The sequence below is a fragment of the Dasypus novemcinctus genome, chromosome 22 (assembly GCF_030445035.2).
Source record: "Dasypus novemcinctus isolate mDasNov1 chromosome 22, mDasNov1.1.hap2, whole genome shotgun sequence".
NCBI lineage: Eukaryota > Metazoa > Chordata > Mammalia > Cingulata > Dasypodidae > Dasypus > Dasypus novemcinctus.
Window position 1 is genome coordinate 75,729,565 of NC_080694.1, and position 11,194 is coordinate 75,740,758.

Genomic DNA, 11,194 nt, shown 5'->3' on the forward strand with positions numbered 1-11,194 from the left:
GCTCGGCACCTCTCGTCCAGGGAGCACGGATTCAGGCCATTAATGCCCGGAGGGCGGGTCCTGCACCAACAGCCCGGAGCCTTGACCTGAGCTGCTTCCCCTCCTCCCAGCCGTGCTCCTCAGCCCCGCTCCTCCCTGCCCTGCTCCTCCAGCCCTGCTCCTCCAGCCCCGCTCCTCAGCCCCACTCCTCCTGCCCTGCTCCTCCAGCCCTGCTCCCCCTGCCCTGCTCCTCCAGCCCTGCTCCCCCCTGCCCTGCTCCCTCTGCCGTGCTCCTCCAGCCCTGCTCCTCAGCCCCGCTCCTCCAGCCCCGCTCCTCAGCCCCGCTCCTCCTGCCCTGCCCCCCCTGCCCTGCTCCTCCCAGCCGTGCTCCTCCAGCCCTGCTCCTCAGCCCTGCTCCTCCAGCCCTGCTCCCCCCTGCCCTGCTCCTCCCTGCCCTGCTCCCCCTGCCCTGCTCCTCCTGCCCTGCTCCCCCTGCCCTGCTCCTCAGCCCTGCTCCTCAGCCCTGCTCCTCCAGCCCTGCTCCCCCTGCCCTGCTCCTCCTGCCCTGCTCCTCCAGCCCTGCTCCTCTCTGCCCTGCCCTGCTCCTCCTGCCCTGCTCCTCCCTGCCCTGCTCCTCCCTGCCCTGCTCCTGAACCGTATCGTCACGGGGCTCCTTCGCCCTCCTCGCCGAGCTCGGGAGCAGCCACCTGCCCACACGGGAGGGCACAGGCCTCGGCCAGCCCCGCCCCGCCCAGGTGATGCTATAAAGGCCTTTGGAAGAGGAAGGAGGAGACGGGCTGCTCCGCGAGGCCCTGAGCCCTCCACGCCTTCCTGCCGGCTGAGCCCGTCCTTCAGCGGGACGCAGACGCCCTGCCCGCCTGCTCCCGCTCCACCTCGAGAGCGTTTTCTCTCCAGAGCCTCTTTTCCCCCTTTCCCCTGGGGCTCGACCACACCTGGGACTCAGGCGCCCTCCCGAGCAGCCCACGGCGCATCTCAAGATGAGCAGCAAAGCATTTCCCCTGGTGTGCTGGCTGCTGTTTCACCTTCTACTTTTGGGAAACGGTGAGTGATTTTGTTTAAAAGTCCAGAGACTTGGGAACTTGGGGAAATTTGACAGGTCCTGAAAGTACAGTCTGTCCTATGCTTCCACTCTTGGGGTGGGTCGTCATTGCACACTCCTCTCCCGCCCACCGGCAGCGTTCTCTCTGCCCACAAGCCCGACCTGCTTCCTCTGTCATAAACCAGTCCTAAGCATAGACACGTTACAGGTGGAAGGACTTGAATTCACACCGCCTGAATGCCCACGTAGGCGCGGGTCGCCCCACACCCTGACGGCCTCTAACTAAACAGACATTCCGTGAGGGGCGCTGTCCCATCCACAGAGTGATTCTAAGGGGACCCGCCCCGCCGTGGCTCCCGTGCATCTGTCAAAGCCCTGAGCGGCACAGAGCAAGTCGATGCCCTCTCTGCAGGACAGCTGTTTGCCTCGGTTTCTCACTCAGCTTCTCTCTGGATTCTAATCAGAGGCATCAACATGAGTTGTTTTTCTTTATTCTTCCCCTAAATCTAAATTTGCAATCTTTGTGTCAGTCCAGGTAGCACCAAGAAAAGAACACCTCCAGAGGGAGGGAGGCACCCAGGAGGTTTGTCCTTACTAGGATGGGAGAGCAGGACTGGGTAGAAAATAGACACGAGACAGGGAAAGCAGCACCTGCTCCCCTTGACTCTCACTGACTGACCGTGACTGAGCCCCTTCTCTGAGTCTGGGGGTCTCATTTGCTCAAGCTGCACAGTTAAGGCTGGTTCTCTGCTGGATCAAGCCCGAGGCCTCTGGGGCCTTGAGTGGTGGCTCCCAAGCTCTGGGGTGTGTGAGAATTCCCCGATGGCAGAGAAAATGTATCTTCCTGTCCCCTGTTATGTCCCCCAAGGAGAAGGGCACACCTCTGCTGGGGAGCAGGCTGATGTCCCACGTAGACCCCTCTGCTCCTTCATGAATAGTTGGAGGTGAACCCCGCCTTCCTCCTGCAGATCTGGGCACTGGCCCGGTTGGGGGCTCCCGGCTCTGGGACGTGGAGTGACCGACGAGCTCGACGCCGGCTCTGAGTCCGACGGCCTTGGTTTAAACCCCAGTCCCCTACCTGTCTGCTGTCTAGCCTGGGGCCAGTGGCTTTTCTTCTCTGAACCTCAATTCCAGTATCTGTACAATGGGAGTAGTAACACTTTGTGACCTACGGAGGTGTTGTGGGGTTTTTAACAGCTAAAGCATCTGTGGCAGTCAGCACAATGCCCGGCACACACGAGCGCTGTGTAAACGACAGCTATTTATCATTATCGTTCGTAGTAATTGTTGTTGTAACAAAACAAAAATTCCAGTGGACCTAACCAGCCATCCTCTTTTAATCAGCTGCAATTTCCAGTGGCAACACCACGGCCACCACCCCTGGACTATCCACACCTGCCAGTGGCAACACCACGGCCACCCCCCCTGGACCACCCACATCTGCCAGTGGCAACACCATGACCACCCCCCCTGGACTACCCACATCTGCCAGTGGCAACACCATGACCACCCCCCCTGGATCACCCGCAGCTGCCAGTGGCAACACCACGGCCACCCCCCCTGGACCACCCACATCTGCCAGTGGCAACACCACGGCCACCCCCCCTGGACCACCCACACCTGCCAGTGGCAACACCACATCTGGTGGAACCAATACAACCATATCTGCACCAGTCTCCCGTGGCAATAAGACAACAGCTACGACTTCCGATGCCACCAGCACCAGCAGGGCTCCTCCAGGGAATGAGGAGAAATACGGTGGGCACCTGACACCGTGGGAAGTCGTCCTCGTCACCCTGGCCTCAGTGGCAATGGCTGTCATTCTCTTCACTGGGCTTCTCTTCTATTTTGTGAGTGCTTGATGTATAGGGAACCCTTTCCTGAGGGAGGGAGTTGAGGAAAATGAGACACAAGAGAGCAAGTTTATCCTGCGGGTGGTGGGAAGTGAGATACCAGGAGAGAGTTCCGAATTGAGACCCAGAAAGCACAGCCAGGACACCTTCCAAGGACACCGAGGAGGGGAGGAGGGGCCAAGGAAAACGAGGAGGGGGGCGCGTGGGGCCGGGGGAGGGCTCGGGCCTGAAGAGCCGGAAGAGGGAGGCAACCTGAGACTGAGCATCCCCTTGTTTTCTAGAGAAACTCCCCGCGTCTGAGAAGCCTCCGCACAGCCCTTTACCGCCCGCACGGCTCCCCGCTGGGTGCACTCCCTGGAGGGAGTGCTCCAGGGCTAAGCGGTTCCAGAGAAGAGCCCGCCCCAGGCTTGGAACTGATGTGGAGACGGGGCCACCCCGGGCATCCCTGAAGCCAGAAGCACCTGGTCCTCGGGCCGGGCTGGGCCAGGGGCCGCCCAGGGACCTGCCCTCCAGGCCGCTCCTCCAGCTCGGCTCCAGCCTCGACATCCTCCCTCCCTCTTGGTTTTCCCAGGCCGGAAAACGGAGGCAATGACATGACTGAGTTCTTCAATAAACGGGTCCGCAGAGCTGAGCGCCATGCTGGCGGTGCCTGTGCCTGTCGCTGTGACTAGGGGGTCCTTTTATGGGAAGGCGCCCTGTTCTCAGGTCCCTGGAGTGGGGCCCGGGGACTCTGTTCCCTCGAGAACTCTGGCTGCTGGAAGCATGGAGCCAGGAAGGCAGGGACGAGGTGGGTGCTGGGCTCCACGGATTTGGGTTGCGCGGAGAGACGTGGTCCCTGAGTGTGCTTAGAACGTGACCGGTGGGGAAGACGACCCCGAGCGCTGTGGGGCAGAGAAGGGTCTGCTGATGGGGCTGCCCAGGAGCGGGGGCGGGACTCGGGCACAGGTGGGCGTTGCTCCTTTCCTTCCCGTGGGCTCCCTGCCCCAACGGTCCCCTGGCAGGGAGAGCAAGCTCCCAGTTCCTGCAAGGGCAGACCTGGCTTCCCCTGCTGGGATCTAGACCCCCAACCCTTGCGAAACCCGACCTCAGGCAGGCTCTGGAGCTCCAGCCGAGGCCTCGGGCGGGCTCTGGAGCCTCAGCTGAGACCTCAGGCTCTGGAGCCCCAGCTGAGACCTCAGGCAGGCTCTGGAGCTCCAGCTGAGACCTCAGGCTCTGGACCTCCAGCTGAAGCCTCAGGCAGGCTCTGGAGCTCCAGCTGAGGCCTCGGGCAGGCTCTGGAGCTCCAGCTGAGGCCTCAGGCGGGCTCTGGAGCTGCAGCTGAGACCTCAGGCTCTGGAGCTCCAGCTGAGACCTCAGGCAGGCTCTGGAGCTCCAGCTGAAGCCTCAGGCAGGCTCTGGAGCTCCAGCTGAGGCCTCGGGCAGGCTCTGGAGCTCCAGCTGAGGCCTCAGGCAGGCTCTGGAGCTGCAGCTGAGACCTCAGGCTCTGAAGCTCCAGCTGAGACCTCAGGCAGGCTCTGGAGCTCCAGCTGAGGCCTCAGGCAGGCTCTGGAGCTGCAGCTGAGACCTCAGGCAGGCTCTGGAGCTGCAGCTGAGACCTCAGGCTCTGGAGCTCCAGCTGAGGCCTCAGGCAGGCTCTGGAGCTGCAGCTGAGACCTCAGACAGGTTCTGGAACTCCAGCTGAGGCCTCAGGCAGGCTCTGGAGCTGCAGCTGAGACCTCAGGCTCTGGAGCTCCAGCTGAAGCCTTGGCTCTCACGCGCATTCCGTCAACGCTTCCTGGACTCGTTCACGGCTGCTTCGTCGACTCAACCCTGGTGTGACTCCTCAGTTCCTGAGAGCCTCAGCCTGGCTCTCTTCAGAGCCTCCTTAGCAGACCAAGCTGCTTCTCCATGTACATGTTACAACACTATAATAAAACAGCTGAGACACCAAACACAAAAGCGCGCCTACTGTCTGGTATGATTCCATCTGTGTGAAATTCAAGAACAGGCAAAACTACTCCACGGGAGTGGAGATGTTAGGAAGGGACACGAGGGGACTTTCTGGGTGACAGAAATGTTTCCCGTTTGGCTGGGTTGTTGGTTACGTGATTGAATACATTTGTTAAAACCCACCTAACTGAATACTTAAGATCTGTGCAGGTCACTTTGTAAACTTGACCTCAACAGAAAAAGCTGTGATCATTTTCTTACAATATCCTTGAAGATAGTAACTGGTCTATCAGCTTTGATAGCCTCCAGTCCTTTATCTTAAAATAATTATCTTCTTTCTCTCATTCTTCATCCATTTCTTCATTCACTTATTCAGCATATTTTCTGAGCACCAGCTTGGCACCAAGTCCTGAGACGCTGAGAAGACAAGGATGAACCTGTTGGTCATAGTTTGAGAAAGGACAGAGCACTGGTGGCCACTGCACCCAAGTATTATTAATCAAAGTGCCCTTGATGAAGGGGTGGAGGGCAGACCATGAAGAAGACGACGTTGGACTGGATTGTGAAGCGTTGGCAGGTGTTTACAAGAAGACGCCAAGGCCAGGCGGGCACAGGTGCTGACAGTCAGAAGAGCTGCAGGGCTGCGAGGAGACAAGGCTAGAGGGGCGAGTGGCTTTGAATGTCCCACTGAGGAGGTGAGGCTTCATCTTGTAACAGCAGGAAGCCAACCGAGATTTTAAGGTGTGGTGGGGAAATTAATTTTTGTTCTAAGTGAGAACACTTGTCACCTGAGTGAGTAGAGAGGAGTGGAATCCAAGGAGGCTGCTGTCACACACCAGCAAAGAAAGGAAGAAAGAAACCAAGACCATGAAAATATAGAAACGGGAATCAAGAAGAAAAGTAGACAGTAAGAGGTTTCTGTCAGCCCCTTCTAAACACTCTCCAGATGTTAATCCAGGATGATGTTTATGAAAAGTTGTGTTTTAGGGAGGTCTTCCTTTAACAACAGTATGCAATTTTCGTGAAACGAATTCATCAAATGACTAATTCTTTGAGTTTTCTTGTTTCCTTTAAAAATCCAGCTCAGGGGAGTGGATGTAGCTCAGTGGTTGAGCACGTGCTTCCCATGTACAAGGTCCTGGGTTCAATCTCTGATATCTCCTAAAAAGACAAAAAACAAAACAAACCCAGCTCACTCTTTCTGCAACTGGATACTAGGGGACAGAGAGCAGAGCCTGGGAGAGGTGCTTGCTTGACCATGGCATGTTTTGTGTTCTAGAATTTACTCAAGAAAAATAACACAGATAATAATCAAGAAAACATTACATTCAATAATATATGCAAGAAAATATTTATTCTTATGCTGGAGAATAATTGCAAATATTATTCCTATGAATAATATATAAATAAACATAGCTAAAACAATAATTGGTATTCGAGATATATTGTTATAAATTTATTCTTCTTGTGCCTCTTCATCTTCTTTTCCCTACTGCTCCCCCTAGAGCAGACTTGTCTCTAGTTGTAGTAGCAGAAAGCAGAACTTGAGACAAATTGAGTATATTTTTCTTATGAAAAATTATTAATTTTATTCTTATTAAGAATTTATTTTTCTTAATAAGGAAATGAACAACCCAATAAAATGGACAAAATATCTGAAAAGACACTATCACAAAGAAAACATGTGGACAGCAAATAAGCATATGAAAAGGGGGAAATGCAAATTAAAATCCCAGCACAATACCACCATACTCCTTTTAGAACAGCTAAAATGAATTTTTAAATACTGAAAATGCCAGTGTTTTCTAGGATGCAGAGCAATTGGAAATCATGTAAATTGCTGACAGGAATGAAAAATAATACAGTCACTTGGAAAAACAGTTTGGTAATTTCTTATAAAGCAGTCATACTCTTGGGTATTTGCCCAAGTCAACTGAAGACGTATGTTCACACAAAATGTTGTATGTGAGTATTTATAGCAGCTTTATTAATAATCTCCCAAAACCAGAAACAACCAAGTTGCTCATCACTAGGCAAATGAATAAATACACTGTGGTACATCCATATAATGGCATACGCTAAGCAACAAAAAAGAAGACATCCAGACTCAAAAAGATACATATTACATGGTGCCATTTCTATGCTATTCTGCAATGGCAGAGCTCTAGGGAAGGAACCAGACCAGTTTACCAGCGTCGGGGACTGGAGTGCGGAGTTGACTCTAAAGGGGTAACGAGACAATTCAGTGTGGGGCGTGCACAACTCCATCATTTGTCAAAACTCCATTCCAAAAACCAAAACAACAACAAAAAACCTCCATACCTCTGTACACTACAAAAGCCTGAACTTCATTGTCTGCAAATTTAACAAAATCAACCAGAATGGGGGGAGGGGGGGCAGGATGGAGTGCAGATGGTGAAAATAAATCCCATAACCACCATGAAGGAGACAGGAAGGAAAGGAGCTGACCTAAGGCACACTGAAAAACAACGTTTTGACTCTAAGGCTAAAAGACAAAAAGAACAGTACACAAACACTATACTCTTTTTTTTTTTTTTTAAAAGATTTATTTATTTATTTAATTTCCTCCCCTCCCCTGGTTGTCTGTTCTTGGTGTCTATTTGCTGCGTCTTGTTTCTTTGTCGCTTTTTTGTTTCTTTGTCCGCTTCTGTTGTCGTCAGCGGCACAGGAAGTGTGGGCGGCGCCATTCCTGGGCAGGCTGCACTTTCTTTTCACGCTGGGCAGCTCTCCTCACGGGCGCACTCCTTGCGCGTGGGGCTCCCCCACGCGGGGGACACCCTTGCGTGGCACGGCACTCCTTGTGCGCATCAGCACTGCGCATGGCCAGCTCCACATGGGGTCGAGGAGGCCTGGGGTTTGAACCGCGGACCTCCCATATGGTAGACGGACGCCCTAACCACTGGGCCAAAGTCCGTTTCCCCAAACACTATACTCTAGTTGTAAATTTGTTTCTCATGGGGATATGGATTACCAATTCTGAAATCACCATTTATTTACTAGGATTGAATAAATAAGTAAAAATGTTGTAGATACTGAGAATCATGTCAGAGAAAGAAGTTACAAATAAAGAAAGGGAAGAGGCTAGAATGAATCCTGTGTTGCTGAATTGGAGTTGGAAGTATCAAAATAAACTTATGCTTGTGCTTAAAATGAATATAGAAGTGTGTGTACATGGGTTAATATACACATATATATTTACTAGTTCTAACTTCTAAAAGGAAACAGAAGCAGTGACATCCCACTAACGACGAGCACACCTAGTGCCCAGATACTGGTTTCTAAATACTATTCCTATAAAGGGAATTGGCTCTGTGGAGAAATGGTTTACTCCAGGGCATAAACAGAGAAAATGCAAGATGAACATGGAGCATCTTGTGATGCCGGAACATAAGAGAGTGCTTTACAGAAGGATGTAAGTATGTTTAAAGGATACAAGAGCCAACTCAAAAGAGCACCCAAGGGCCAAGTTGGACCAACTTGAGCAAAAAAAATAGAGATAGCACTATATCAAAACTCAACGAATAAGACAAATAGCCATGAGTCCATACTGATATAAATAAAAAACTGAATAAATAAATAAACTATGGCAAAGAAACAACTTTTCCTTACAGAAGAATTTCAAGTAATAAATAAAGAAGGAATGAGGGGTACCATTAGAATCCCATACTAATAACTGCTTCAGGCAAGAGTCACTGATGGACGTTAAAATAGGTAGGCAGGGAAGTGGATGTGGCTCAAGCGAATGGGCTCCTGTCTATCTTATGGGAGGTCCAGGGTTCGATACCCAGGGTCTCCTGGTGAAAGCAAGTTGGCCCCACACCGTGGAGAGCTGATAGCCTGCACTGAGGAAAGCTGGCACAGCAAGATGATGCAACAAAGGGAGACTGCAGAGAAGAGACAGTGAGAGATGCAACAGACCAGGGAGAGGAGTTGATCAGGCAACTGAGTGCCTCTCTCCCACACCAGAATGGTCCCGGGGTCGGTCCTTAGTCCCTCCTAAAAAAAGAGAAAGATGAGAAGAAAAGACAAGCAGACATGGGAAGAACACACAGTGAATGGACACAAAGAGCAGACAGCAAGGGCAAGTAAAAACAAGAGAAGGGATAAAAAAATAAAAAAAGTTTTTTAAATTAGTGGGCAAAAGTTTAAGCAAAACTGAGATATTTGCATAGTCTCAAAGAATCTCCTCCAAAATATTTAGCAATTAAAAAGGGAAAAAATTATCTTCACAAGGAGGAATCTTGTCAGACACCATCTTAACCAAGTGATCAAGCCTGTGTTTCCAATAATTCACAACCACCGTTTATTCATGGGAAAACATCAGACAAAAGCTGAGGGAAATGGATGTGGCCGTCCACCATATGGGAGGTCCAGGGCTCGATACCCAGGGCCTCCTGGTGGAGGCCAGCTGGCCCGTGTGGCAAGCTGGCCCACGTGGAGTGCTGCCCCACGCCGGAGTGCTCGTCCATGTGGAGAGCTAGTGCAGCAAGATGACGCAACAAGAGGCACAGAGGAGAGACAATAAGATGTAGCAGAGCAGGGAGCTGAGGTGGTGCAAAAGAGTGATCGCCTCTCTCCCACTCCAGAAGGTCCCAGGATTGGTTTCTGGAGCCTCCTAATGAGAACACAAGTGGACATGGAAGAACACACAGTGAACGGACACAGAGAGCAGACAATGGGGGAGGGGGAATAAATAAGTAAATCTTTAAAAAAATAGAAAACTAAGCGGAGGGGCACTATTCTATAAAGCATCCGATCTGTGCTCTTCAAAAGTGCTGAGGTGATGAAGAGAAAGAAGCACCATCAGGCTGGGAAGACTGAGAACCCGATGAGCAGATGCCACGGGGCACCCTGCGGTAGGGACCCTGGGGTAACGTGAACGCTGGGTAGATGCTGTAGTATAGTTAACGCCTAAGTTGCTATTACTAGTATTATTGTTTCTAAGTTTCTGTTCATATGTTAAGATGTTGACAGAGGGAAGCAGGGTGAAGAGTAATGGGAATTCTCTGTTATTATTTGTGCAATTCTGTTGTCAGTCTACAGTTATCTCCAAACAAAAAGATTTCAGGAAGCGGATATGGCTCAAGTGATAGGGCCTCTGCCAACGATATGGGAGGACCCAGGTTCGTTCCCTGGGGTCTCCTGGTGAAAAAGAAGAAGAGAAAGTGTGCCCGCATGGTGAGCCAGCGCTGTGTGTAGAGCCAAGTGCCCACATGGTGAGCCAGTGCTCACGTGGGTGCCTGTGTGGTGAGCCAGTGCCCACGTGTGGGGCCAAGTGCCCACGCAGTGAGCCAGTGCCCATGTGTGGAGCCAGTGCCCATGCTGTGAGCCAGTGCCCACACAGCAAAGCTGAGTGCCTGCGCAGTGAGCCAGTGCCCACGTGTGGAGCCAAGTGCCCACATGGCAAGCCGAGTGCCCACACAGCAAAGCTGAGTGCCCGCACAGTGAGCCAGTGCCCACATGTGGAGCCAAGTGCCCATATGAGGAGCCAGTGCCCACGTGTGGAGCCAAGTGCCCACATGTTGAGCTGAGTGCCCACACAGCAAAGCTGAGTGCCTGCGCAGTGAGCCAGTGCCCACACAGCAAAGCTGAGTGCCTGCGCAGTGAGCCAGCGCCCACGTGAGGAGCCAGTGCCCACATGTGGAGCCAAGTGCCCACGTGTGGAGCCAAGTGCACATGCAGTGAGCCAGTGCCCACGTGTGGAGCCAAGTGCCCATGTGAGGAGCCAGTGCCCACGTGTGAAGCCAAGTGCCCACATGGTGAGCCGAGTGCCCGCACAGCAAAGCTGAGTGCCTGTGCAGTGAGCCAGTGCCCACGTGTGGAGCCAAGTGCCCTCATGTAGAGACAAGGGCCCACATGGCAAGCCGAGGGCCCACACAGTGAAACTGAGTGCCTGCTCAGTAAGCCAGTGCCCACGTGAGGAGCCAAGTGCCCACGTGTAGAGCCAAGTGCCCACATGGCAAGCCGAGTGCCCGCACAGCAAAGCTGAGTGCCTGCGCAGTGAGCCAGTGCCCACGTGTGGAGCCAAGTGCCCTCATGTAGAGACAAGGGCCCACATGGCAAGCCGAGGGCCCACACAGTGAAACTGAGTGCCTGCTCAGTAAGCCAGTGCCCACATGAGGAGCCAAGTGCCCACGTGTAGAGCCAAGTGCCCACATGGCAAGCCGAGTGCCCGCACAGCAAAGCTGAGTGCCTGCGCAGTGAGCCAGTGCCCACGTGTGGAGCCAAGTGCCCTCATGTAGAGACAAGGGCCCACATGGCAAGCCGAGGGCCCACACAGTGAAACTGAGTGCCTGCTCAGTAAGCCAGTGCCCACATGAGGAGCCAAGTGCCCACGTGTAGAGCCAAGTGC